General features: G+C 38.7%; 1 non-coding gene across 1 annotated transcript; it reads right to left on the reverse strand.

Annotated features, from left to right (window-relative positions):
* Window positions 1-5,024: 5,024 nt before the first annotated feature.
* LOC112774930 (small nucleolar RNA R71) lies at window positions 5,025-5,132 on the reverse strand. The gene has a single exon (XR_003189383.1). It is a non-coding gene; the product is annotated as a small nucleolar RNA R71 (small nucleolar RNA).
* Window positions 5,133-11,999: the final 6,867 nt, after the last annotated feature.

The raw sequence follows: 11,999 nt of genomic DNA on the forward strand, positions 1-11,999 counted from the left end.
AGGTGTGGAGCTGTACTGTTCTTCTTGAATTAATGCAAGTACTATTGTTTTTCCTTCAATTCACGCCTACTTCTTCTCTAAGATACTCATTGTACTTCAATCTGGAGAATGATATGATCCGTGACACTCATCATTATTCTCAATTCTATGAACACATGCCTGACAACCACTTCTATTCTATCTAAGCTCAACGTAGTCATTGGACAACAGCTTGAGTGCGTATCTCTTGGGTATCTAATACACGGACCGAGTCCGTGAGATTAGTATCTTCGTGGTATAGGCTAGAACCAATTGGTAGCATTCTTGGGATCCGGAGAGTCTAAACCTTGTCTGTCATATTCTGAGTAGGATCTGGGAAGGCATGACTATGACGAGCTTCAAACCTGCGAATGTTGGGCGCAGTGACAGTGTGCAAAAGGATCAATGGATTCTATTCCGACGCTAGCAGAAACTGACAGATGATTAGCCATGCGGTAGCTGTGCCTGGTATTTTTCATCCGAGACGAGAAATCCAACAGTTGATTAGCCGTGCAGAAACTGTAGAGGACCATTTTCACTGAGAGGATCCTACAGCTTGCCATGGAAGGGAGCACGCATGGTTGGAAGAAGGCAATAGAAAAGCAGAGGTTCAAAAGCAACAAAGCATCTTCAGACGCTTATCTGAAATTCCCACCAATGGATTACTTAAGTAACTTTATTTTATTTTATGTTTTATTTATCTTTTACTTATCAAAACCCCATAACTATTTGAATCCGCCTGACCGAAATTTACAAGATGACCATAGCTTGCTTCCAGCTGACAATCTCTGTGGGATCGACCCTTACTCACGTAAGGTTTATTACTTGGACAACCCGGTGCACTTGCTGGTTAGTTGTGTGGAGTTGTGAAAAGTGTGAATCACGATTTTCCACACCAACGTGGCACGCCAAACCCACCACTTGAGCCATGGGTGTGCCACTTAGCATCGAAGGCGTGGCACGCCAGCTTTAAAATCACTCGGGCGTGCCACTTGAGGACCCAAGCGTGGCACGCCAAGCTAAGAAGAACACAAATTAATGGGTGCGCCACTTGAGCAATATGGCGTGGCATGCTGGTACAAAATTCCAGAGAAGAAGTTGAAGGCTAGAAAGGCTAGACGTGCCACTTGAGCAGTAAGGCGTGGCATGCCAAGCTTCCACCCTTACTTGGGCGTGCCATTTGAGCATCTGGGCATGGCATGCCAAGGTACAAAGAAGTCCAAAGCAAAGGCTGGGTGATGAGTGGATAATTTATTCGCTTTTTGGCATTGTTTTTACATAGTTTTCAGTATGATTTAGTTAGTTTTTAGTATATTTTTATAAGTTTTTAATTAAAAATCACATTTTTGGACTTTACTATGAATTTTTGTGTTTTTCTATAAATTCAGGTATTTTCTGGCTGAAATTGAGGGACCTGAGCAAAAATCAGATTCAGGGGTTGAAGAAGGACTGCAGATGCTGTTGGATTTTGACCTCCCTGCACTCAAAGTGTATTTTCTAGAGCTACAGAACTCCAAATAGCGCGCTTTTAATTGCGTTGGAAAGTGGACATCTAGGGCTTTCCAGCAATATATAATTGTCCATACTTTGCCCGAGTATAGACGATGCAAACGGGCATTGAACGCCAGTTCCATGTTGTAGTCTGGCGTTCAGCGCCAGAAACAAGTTGCAAAGTGCAGTTCAACGCCAAAAACACGTTACAAACTGGCGTTCAACTCCAAGAAAGACCTCTCCACATGTAAACTTCAAGCTCAGCCCAAGCACACACCAAGTGGGCCCCGGAAGTGGATTTCTGCATCATTTACTCATTTCTGTAAACCCTAGTAACTAGTTTAGTATAAATAGGACTTTTTACTATCTTTGTAGGAGATCTTTGATTAGTTTTATGATATCTTAGACCTTTAGGGGGGGCTGGCCATTCGGCCATGCCTGAACCTTCATCACTTATGTATTTTCAACGGTAGAGTTTCTACACACCATAGATTAAGGTGTGGAGCTCTGCTGTTCCTCATGAATTAATACAAAGTACTACTATTTTTCTATTCAATTCAACTTATTCTGCTTCTAAGATATTCATTCACACTTCAACATGAACGTGATGATCATCACACTCATCATCATTCCCTATGAACGTGTGCCTGACAACCACTTTCGTTCTACCTTCGATTGAATAAGTATCTCTTGGATTTCTTAATCAGAATCTTCGTGGTATAAGTCAGAATCCATGGACGGCCATTCTTGAGATCGGGAAAGTCTAAACCTTGTCTGTGGTATTCTGAGTAGGATCCGAGAAGGGATGGTTGTGACGAATTTCAAACTCGCGAGTGCTGGGTGTAGTGACAGACGCAAAAGGAGGGTGAATCCTATTCCAGTATGATCGAGAACCTCCAGATGATTAGCCATGCAGTGACAGCGCATCGGACCATTTTCACAGAGAGGATGGGAAGTAGCCATTGACAACGGTGATGCCCTACACAAAGCTTGCCATAGAAAGGAGTAAGATTGATTGGATGAAGACAGCAGGAAAGTAGAGGTTCAGAGGAACGAAAGCATCTCTATACGCTTATCTGAAATTCTCACCAATGAATTACATAAGTACCACTATCCTATTTTATATTTTATTTATCTTTTACTTGTCAATTCATAAAATCAGATGAATCCGCCTGACTGAGATTTACAAGGTGACCATAGCTTGCTTCAAGCCGACAATCTCCGTGGGATCGACCCTTACTCACGTAAGGTTTATTACTTGGACGACCCAGTGCACTTGCTGGTTAGTTGTACGAAGTTGTGAAACAAAATTAAGAATATGAACGTGCGTATGAAGTTTTTAGCGCCGTTACCAAGGAAGTAAAGATCACGATTTCACACACAATGTTTTTGGTGCCGTTGCCGGGGATTGTTCGAGTTTGAACAATTGACGGTTCATCTTGTTCGTTTTTCATTTGAGTCTTCTTGTTTTCGTTTTTCGTTTTTCGTTTTTGGTGCCGTTGCCGGGGATTGTTCGAGTTTGAACAACTGATTGTTTGATTTCTTCTTTTTCGTTTTTCCTAATTAAATTTCGAAAATCCAAAAAAAATTATTATAAAATCACAAAAATAAAAAATATTTTGTGTTTCTTGTTTGAGTCTTGAGTCAATTTTTAAGTTTGGTGTCAATGGCATTTTTCTAAAGATTTATGCATTTTTCGAAAATTCATGCATTCATAGTGTTCTTCATGATCTTCAAGTTGTTCTTGGTAAGTCTTCTTGTTTGATCTTGATGTTTTCTTATTCTGTCTTTTGTTGTTTTTCATGTGCATCTTTGCATTCATAGTTTCTAAGCATTAAAGATTTCTAAGTTTGGTGTCTTGCATGTTTTCTTTGCATCAAAAAATTTTTCAAACACATGTTCTTGATGTTCATCATGATCTTCAAAGTGTTCTTGGTGTTCATCTTGACATTCATAGTGTTCTTGCATGCATCATGTGTTTTGATTCATAATTTTCATGCATTGAGTCTTTTTGACGTTTTTCTCTTTCATCATTAAAAATTCAAAAATCAAAAAAATATCTTTCCCTTTATCACTCATAAATTTTCGAAAATTTGAGTTGACTTTTTCAAAACTTTTTAAAATTTAGTTGTTTCTTATGAGTCAAATCAAATTTTCAATTTAAAAATCTTATCTTTTCAAAATCTTTTTCAAAAAAATCAAATCTTTTTCATTTTTCTTATTTATTTTCGAAAATTTTAAAAATATTTTTCAAAAATCTTTTTCTTAATCTTATCTCATAATTTTCGAAAATATTATCAACAATTAATGTTTTGATTCAAAAATTTCAAGTTTGTTACTTTCTTGTTAAGAAAGATTCAAACTTTAAGTTCTAGAATCATATCTTGTGATTACTTGTGAGTCAAGTCATTAATTTTGATTTTAAAATTCAAATCTTTTTCAAAACTAATTTTAATCATATCTTTCTATCATATCTTTTTAAATCATATCTTTTTCAAAAATTTGATTTTAAAATATCTTTTCTAACTTCTTATCTTCTTATCTTTTCAAAATTGATTTTCAAATCTTTTTTAACTAACTAATTGACTTTTTGTTTGTTTCTTATCTTTTTCAAAACCACCTAACTACTCTTCCCTCTCTAATTTTTGAAAATACCTCCCTCTTTTTCAAAAATTCTTATTAATTAATTAATTGTTTTAAATTTTAATTTTAATTTTATTTCTCCGTTAATTTTCGAAAGTCATCAACCCCTTTTCAAAAATTATTTTCGAAAATTCCTCCCTCTCATCTTCTTCTATTTATTTAATTACTTACTAACACTTCTCCTCATCTCATGTCTCTGCTCCTATCCTCACCCTTGTGTTTGGACTATCCATTCTTCTTCACCCTCATTCCCTTTCTTCTTCTACTAACAATAAGGAACCTCTTTACTGTAACATAGAGGATTCCTCTTCTTTTCTTGTTCTCTTCTCTTTTATATGAGCAGGAACAAGGAAAAGGGCATTCTTGTTGAAGCTGATCCAGAACCTGGAAGGACTCTAAAGAGAAAACTAAGAGAAGCTAAATTACAACAATCCAGAGACAACCTTACTGAAATTTTCGAACAAGAAAAGGAGATGGCAGACGCACCTAACAACAATAATGCAAGGAGGATGTTTGGTGATTATACTACACCTACTTCCAAGTTTGATGGAAGAAGCATCTCAATCCCCACCATTGGAGCAAACAATTTTGAGCTGAAACCTCAATTAGTTGCTCTAATGCAACAGAACTGCAAATTCTATGGACTTCCATCAGAAGATCCCTACTAGTTTTTAACTGAGTTCTTACAGATCTGTGAGACTGTTAAGACTAATGGAGTAGATCCTGAAGTCTACAGGCTCATGCTTTACCCTTTTGCTGTAAGAGACAGAGCTAGAACATGGTTGGACTCACAACCTAAAGATAGCCTGAACTCTTGGGATAAGCTGGTCACGGCCTTCTTGGCTAAGTTTTTTCCTCCTCAAAAGCTGAGCAAGCTTAGAGTGGATGTTCAAACCTTCAGACAAAAAGAAGGAGAATCCCTCTATGAAGCTTGGGAGAGATACAAGGAACTGACCAAAAAGTGTCCTTCTGACATGCTTTGAGAATGGACCATCCTGGATATATTCTATGATAGTCTGTCTAAGTTATCAAAGATGTCACCGGACCATTCTGCAGGTGGATCCATCCACCTAAATAAAATGCCTGCAGAAGCTCAAGAACTCATTGACATGGTTGCAAATAACCAGTTCATGTACACTTCTGAAAGGAATCCTGTGAATAATGGGACGCCTATGAGGAAGGGAGTTCTTAAAATTGATACTCTGAATGCCATATTGGCTCAGAATAAAATATTGACTCAGCAAGTCAATATGATCTCTCAGAGTCTGAATGGATTGAAGGAATCATCCAACAGTACTAAAGAGGCATCTTCTGAAGAAGAAGCTTATGATCCTGAGAACCCTGCAATAGCAGAGGTGAATTACATGGGTGATTCCTATGGAAACACCTATAATCCCTCATGTAGAAATCATCCAAATTTCTCATGGAAGGATCAACAAAAGCCTCAACAAGGCTTTAATAATAGTGGAAGAAACAGGTTTAACAATAGTAAACCTTTTCCATCATCCACTCAGCAACAGACAGAGAATTCTGAGCAGAATCCATCTAGCTTAGCAAATTTAGTCTCTGATCTATCTAAGGCCACTGTGAGTTTCATGAAGGAAACAAGGTCTTCCATTAGAAATTTGGAAGCACAAGTGGGCCAGCTGAGTAAAAGGGTCACTGAAACTCCTCCTAGTACTCTCCCAAGAAATACAGAAGAAAACCCAAAAGGAGAGTGCAAGGCCATTGAATTGACCATCATGGCCGAACCTACAAGGGAGGGAGAGGACGTGAATCCCAGTGAGGAAAACCTCCTAGGACGTCCAGTGATCAACAAGGAGTTTCCCTCTGAGGAACCAAAGGACTCTAAGGCTCATCTAGAGACCATAGAGATTCCAATGAACCTCCTTATGCCCTTCATGAGCTCTGATGAGTATTCTTCTTCTGAAGAGAATGAGGATGTTACTGAAGAGCAAGTTGCCAAATACCTTGGTGCAATCATGAAGCTAAATGCCAAATTATGTGGTAATGAGACTTGAGAAGATGAACCTCCCTTGCTCATCAATGAACTGAGTGATCTAGATCAACTGACATTACCTCAGAAGAAACAAGATCCTGGAAAGTTCTTAATACCTTGTACCATAGGCACCATGACCTTTGAGAAGGCTCTATGTGACCTTGGGTCAGGGATAAACCTCATACCACTCTCTGTAACGGAGAAATTGGGAATCCTTGAGGTATAGCCTGCCAATTTCTCATTAGAGATGGCAGACAAATCTATGAAAATGGCTTATGGACTAGTAGAGGACGTGTTAGTAAAGGTTGAAGGCCTTTACATCCCTGCTGATTTCATAATCCTGGACACTGGGAAGGAAGAGGATGAATCCATCATCCTTGGAAGACCCTTCCTAGCCACAGCAAGAGCTGTGATTGATGTAGACAGAGGAGAATTGATCCTTCAACTAAATGAGGAAAACCTTGTGTTTAAAACTCAAGAATCTCCTTCTGTAACAATGGAGAGGAAGCATAGAAAGCTTCTCTCAGTACAGAGTCAAATAAAGCCCCCAGAGTCAAACTCTAAGTTTGGCGTTGGGAGGCCTCAGCCAAACTCTAAGTTTGGTGTTGAACTCCCATATCCAAACTCTAAGTTTGGTGTTGGGAGTTGATGATCGGCCTTTTGATGGTCTAGAATTTCACAAATAGAAACTCATTGCAAGGTATAGTTTCTAAACCAACAATAGTCCTCTCATGCAAAAATTTGTGGTGTTGTCACGATTAACAATCCCCAATAAAAAGTTACCGAAGTATTTGGACTCCGGGTCGTCTCCCTAGGAATCAATGGAGTGCATGTGTATTGGCTATGGAGGGGAAAAAGGGGTTTTGATTGGTTGGTGATCGGACAAGGAATTTAAACGTGCAAGAAAAGTAAATCAAGCAAACAATTTAAAGAAACAATTAAAGAAAAGAGACATTCATGGCATTGAATTGAGGTCATAGGCTCTCTATCCTAGTCATGCAATGATTAATTCGCCTTGTTTAGTTAACTCACACATCGGGAGAATGTCAAACGAAACCAATTAATCATGTTACCATTACAAACAAGAATTTATCTCATTACGTCATCTCTAACAATTAGGGAGAAAGTCTAACGAGACTAGCTAATCCCAATCCAAAAGTCCTAACCAACTTACTAATCAAATTAGTAAAAGATTAGCGTTAATGGAAATAGTACTAGCTAACAACTCTAGATTACCAACATAGGTTGGGTTTGCATGACTCAAGATTGCCTAATTAGTCTCTCCAAGCCAAGAATGCTCAAAATCTACTCTAAAGCCCAACCAAGCATTTTGTCAAACACTTGGTGGGTGGTAAAGAAGAGCTTAGTAAAAGTGCAATAAAAGTAATTCTACCAACTATCAATTGCAAGAAATATAAAAACTCACCACTCAATCATCAATGAAAAGAAACATTAACATCAAATTGCATTAAAAGAAATTCAAAGTCAACATGAGTGCATGAATGTAAAAGAGAGCATGAAAGTAAAATTGACATTACAAACTGAGAGCATGAAAGTGTAGAAGTAAGAGATCATAGAAGAATTAAGATAAAAGCAAGGAATTAAACATGGAATTGAAATAACCTAACCTAATCCTAACCTAATCTAGAGAGAAGAGGGAGCTTCTCTCTCTAGAAACTAACCTACATGATGCTATACCTACAACTAATTGCTTCTCCCTTGCTTGGACTTCAATTCTACATGAAATACACTCAGAAACAACTTGAAATTGGGCCTGGGCAGCTTAGAAATCACCCCCAACATTTTGCCATTAAGTGGGCCAAGTAAGAGTATCGGCGCGCGCGCGCCATGCGCGCGTGCGCGTCGCTGGCAAATTCCTAATCTGCGTGGAAGCGGTATGTGCGTGTGCGCGTCCTCTGAGAAACCACTTTTGCGCTTGCGCGCCTTGTACGCGTGCGCGTCCATTGGTGCATTTCAACTCTTTGTTTCTTCATGCATTCTCCTCTTTGCATGCTTTTCTCCTTATTCCTTCCATCCAATACTTGCCTTATGATCCTGAAATTACTTAACAAACACATCAAGGCATCGAATGGAATTAAGGTGGATCTAAAATCACCAAATTAGGGCCTAAAAGCATGTTTTTACATTTAAGCACAATTCAAAGGAGAATTACGAAACCATGCTATTTCATTGAATAAATGTGGGAAAAGGTGAATAAATCCCCCAAAATAAGCACAAAATAATCCACGAAATCGGGGATTATCAAATCTCCCCACACTTAAACTAAGCATGTCCTCATGCTAAAAATTGAAAAAGAAGCAAAGGGTATCACATTTATTCAATGCAAACTACTAACTAAATGCAATTTATCTATATGAATGCAATAGCTTAATCAAAACAAGTCAATTTCCAAGAGTACACATGTGAGCACAAGGGTTAAGGCATTAGCAATTAAGCAAACCACAATTGGATTGAATTATTGAAAGATTTAACAAACTTGCAAGAAAAGATGATCATGGGTGGAAACATGTAATTGAGCAATCGAACCCTCACCGGATGTGTATCCGCTCTAGTCACTAAAGTGTATAGGGTTGATTCACTCAATTCTCCCCTAATCATGCTCTCCAAAATTTGTTCTTCATCTAACAATCAACAATTACTTTATGCATGCATACAAATATCATGAGGGCTTTCCCATAGGTTGTAATGGGGCTAGGGTCAAGGTAGGATGCATATGGTCAAGTGGGCTAGAAATTTGAATCTTTGATTAACTTAAACTTCCCACCTAACCTACGACAACCTATACGATTCTAAACAAACCTAACTACCCATTTTTTCACTTTTTTCACACACTCATGCATTTTCTTTTGATTACTACACATATGCATTGATTATTATTGAACTTGAGTTTTGGGGCATTTTGTCCCCTTTTTATTGCAATTTTTTTTCTTTCTTTTTCTATATTTTTCTTCTTTCAATTTTTTTTTTAACTAAAATATGTACAAGAAAATCAATGCATATGGTTTACATATGATTAATACATGAGTATGTTCCCAATTCCCAAGAATTTTCAACAAAAATACAAACACACTTTTATCTCTACCCAATGTTCCCAACTCTCCCAAAATCAAATGATGAACACTCTCACTAGCCTAAGCTAATCAAAGATCCAAACAAGGGACATTTATTATTTTTCACTTAGGGTTGTATTGTGCTATAATTAAGAATAAGTGGGTTAAGCATAGGCTCAATATTGGCTATCAATGGAAGATAAAAGGTTGGCTATTTGGATAGGTGAGCTATTTGAACAACGGCCTCAATCATATAAATGCATGTATACACAAAGTAATGGACATATAGAATTAAGCAAATCAAAGATTACAATCATCGGAAGAGAATAATGCACACAAGAATGAAAATAAGTGGTTATGTATCATGTAACCACACAATTAAGGCTCAAAACTTACATGCTTGTGTTCTTAGCTCAAAAGATGATCCACAAAGTATAACTCAAGCAAGTTCTAAAAAAATTTCAACCAATTGGGGCGGTGCCCTAAAAATGAGTTTCTTGGAAATTTCATCATATTGATTAAGCTTATTACAATGCAAAATTGTGATTTAGAAAAAATTTTTTTTTTTAAATTCTCCTAGTTTACCCCTTTTTCATTCAAAACACATTTCTTATATAAAAAGGGTCAACTAGATTTTCAACAATCCATAAATTTTCTAACCACAATCGATAACTAAGATGCAAAATATATATATATATATACATATATATATATATATATATATATATACATATATATATATATATATATATATATATATATACCTACTAAAAGTGTGCAACAACCAAAATAAGAGTATCTAGAAAAGCATAAATATGTACAGTAATCCAAAATGATCTAGAACATAAAGTGCGGAATAAAACAAGATAGAGTAGCAGCGAATAGAAATAAAAGTCTGAAGGTTCACCACATAAGTGAAAACACCGGTCACGAACGGTGACCTCCCCACACTTTATAATTAAGCATCATCCTCGATGCTACTACTGAAGTTCGGGATAGGGGTCAACAATCGCACCAGGCTGTGGCTCCTGCTCAGGCTAGGGCTGTGGGACTGGAGGTGGCACTGGCTGTGGCTCAGGTACTGGCTGTGGCTCCGGAATGTCATGCTGGACCTCAGGAGTGGTCTGCGTCTCTGGTGGTGCCTCCTACTGTATCGGCCCCTCATTATGCTCCTCCTCCGGATCCTGCTCGTCGGAGGCGGAAGACTCTGGGAGTGGAGGAAGCTCGATACCCTGTGATGTAAACACCTGATCTATGCGGTCAAGACGTCGCATGACACGACGCTCGAAGCGCTCCATGAAGCGAAGAAGGTGCTGCACTAACAGATAGGTCGGCTCAGGTGCCGGTGGCGGTGCAGGTGCTGCTGTGGAAGAAGAGGGTATAGCTGCCTCGACTGCCACCCTAGCTCGAGAACGGCGGCTAGTCGGGGGCTTCTCGTGCACCCATACACCCCAGGAAATAGTAACTTCCTTGTCATCGTCATCTGGAGGTGGTGGTGTCACGTCATTGTCCTCCCACGGGACATCAGCTAGCTCAGCTAAGCTAGTAACCAGTGTCGGGAACGGTAACAAGCCGCGAATATGAGCTCTCCACATGCTATGCCTAATCAGTCGGGGAAAATATACCTCCTTCCCCTCCATGACACACCCAATCAAGACTAGCATATCCATCGGAATCTCTGAAAAGTGAGTGGTAGGGAAGACATAGTGGGCAAATATTTGTTGCCAAGTCCTAGCCTCCCTAGTCAGATATGCAAATAGCATGCCCTTGGGCTTTGTGTTGCTCGAATCTATCACCCAGGAAGCATCTGGTGTAGCGATCACGCGCCTAAGTGCCTCATAGTCAAAAGTCATGGAGAGGAGAGCTACCTCTGCCTGTTGGTAGGCACAAGTCTCAGGAGTACCAACTCTGCAGAGCAGTGCATCCTGTAAGGCATCCTCAGTGATCATAATCTCTCTACCCCTCAAGTATACTGAATCCAAGTTTTGTCGGAAGAAGTTACAGTAAAATTTCTTGACCCACGAGATGTTAATCCGTCCCAAGTCCCTATCGACGAAATCCAAGCCCAGCTCAGAAATACGGGCGTTTATGGCATGCCTCACATCATTGGGAAGATTCAGCTTCTTCTCAATGTTCAGCTTTGTTTTTGCATAACGAGAAAGGCGTAGTTCGCAGTAGAGGTTCGAAAACTTGGTTGGATCAGTGGATGGAAGTAACTGATTTTCTTTCTCCTCATCATTCAGCGGATTCTTAGCATAGTTAGCATATGGTGAGGGTGTAGAGGTCTTGGAGCGCTTCCTCTTTTTGGAAGCAGTGGCTATAGCCTTTCCTTTATCCGACATCCTGAAAACATAGATAATATAACATAAGCCTATAGCCAAGTAGATACAAAGCACTCAAAGCAAAGCATATTCATGAAGTGAATAAAGGAAGAAGGTTTCTTGGAATGCAAGCAACAGAATACAGAATTCAAATCGAACTTCAAACCAAGAATGCAAACCATGTCTTGCACATTATTCGTTAATTGAGTTCAGAAAGCACCATATCCAAAAGAATGAGATAAAGAGTTAGGTTGAAAACCAAAAGAAGTTGGTTGGTTAAAGGAGTTAGAGTTAGAAATCAGTTTGAAAATTAGTGATATGGTAATTACTATCTCAATTTGAAAAGAATGAACAAAACAATGCTGTAAGCACGTTCACAATCATGAATTGCAACAAGTCATTGATGATGAAATATGATATTGCTAGAAAGCAACTAATATGAAATAAACCATCAAT

This window comes from Arachis hypogaea, chromosome 18 (genome assembly GCF_003086295.3).
Source record: "Arachis hypogaea cultivar Tifrunner chromosome 18, arahy.Tifrunner.gnm2.J5K5, whole genome shotgun sequence".
NCBI classification, from domain to species: Eukaryota; Viridiplantae; Streptophyta; class Magnoliopsida; order Fabales; family Fabaceae; genus Arachis; species Arachis hypogaea.